General features: G+C 38.5%; 1 pseudogene; it reads right to left on the bottom strand.

The window, feature by feature from the left end:
• Positions 1–834, bottom strand: part of LOC132061509 (kirola-like) — a 3,389-nt pseudogene extending 2,555 nt beyond the window's left edge.
• Positions 835–1,360: the final 526 nt, after the last annotated feature.

Genomic DNA, 1,360 nt, shown 5'->3' with positions numbered 1-1,360 from the left:
GAAGCAACTACAATGAGCAATCGGGGGTAGGGAGAAAGCTAAAATCATATGTGATGCAAAACTAGTTTCAGAGGTCCCAGGGAAGGTTCATGTTTTAATTCTTGGTGGGAATGAGTCATTTATCTAAATCCAATTTTACCATTTTTGGGAAAAAGGGCATTTAGATCAGCAGTCAAGCAAGACAAGATTATGGCAATAGTTCAAACTCAGTGAGGCAAGGTCAAGGTAATATGAGGAGTAATGAGTTCATCCAACGAAAGGACACACAGGACATGGCATGGCAGCAAGATTCAAGCTGAGCAACTAGCATGATAGGCAAGGGTACCAGAAGGCCTCACACAAAGAAACTACAGGCCAAGTATATGCAAAGTCACCGATAGGGGTCTGGAAAAAGAGCAAGTTATAGCAACCATCCAATGTAAATAAGTTACAAAGCAAATCAGTTCCAATATCATTAAGGTATGCCTAAGGCTGCTGGATTTCTCATATGCACAGGGCTGTCACCAACTACTTCTACAGTGCAGGTTACCATGCAAGGTGCACAATATGACATTTAACAATAGATGCCAGACATGGGAGTATGCAAAGCTTAATTTCCAGATAAGAGGAATGGAGGGTAGGAACATATATGAGTAAAAGGAAAGCAAGTGAGTAGGCTAGTATTCATTTAGACATAATTTCAACAAGGGCCTTTTCATGGAAAACACAGAACTTAGACTTAGGTGGGACTTGACCATGGGAGGACAAACTGAAGACATTATGCACAAGAGATGGTTACATAGCAGGCATGATGCACATGTCTAACTTGGGCATACCAAGCTGGTGAAAAGACATTTAAACATTATATAAGGTATTTTGTATGTGAGGAATACCATCTGTTACACATATTCCTCTACGGCAGTGTTCAAGATTATGAGGTTCAAGTAGACAACCAACTATAACATGGTCATTGCCAGGGTGCAATCTTAGCCCAAATTTCAGAAAATAACACAGAGGTCTCAGTGATACAAGAGTTAACACAAGTTGATCCTAAGTTGAAGACATAATTTCACCAAATCAATTGCATATTCAAACCAAACTGGTCCTAACATTACCAGGGGAAAATATGCCTCATACAAGAGAGGCAAATCAAGTAAACTTACAGGATGACTAACAATAATAATGAAAGTTGGTTTGAATGCCCATTATGCGATAACTCACATTAAGCAAATTTAGTAGTTACTAATCAGGATTGGTCAAAGTAGTTAAGTAATCACTCATGCTTCAGAACCAAACAACTACTTGTTAACATCAGCCAAATTAATGCACATTAACCCTACTCAAGTTTTAATGCAGGTTTTCATTAACACTAATCTATATT

The sequence above is a fragment of the Lycium ferocissimum genome, chromosome 6, assembly GCF_029784015.1.
Source record: "Lycium ferocissimum isolate CSIRO_LF1 chromosome 6, AGI_CSIRO_Lferr_CH_V1, whole genome shotgun sequence".
NCBI lineage: Eukaryota > Viridiplantae > Streptophyta > Magnoliopsida > Solanales > Solanaceae > Lycium > Lycium ferocissimum.
The sequence above is the reverse complement of the archived record's forward strand: the minus strand, read 5'-3'. Positions and strand labels throughout refer to the sequence as shown.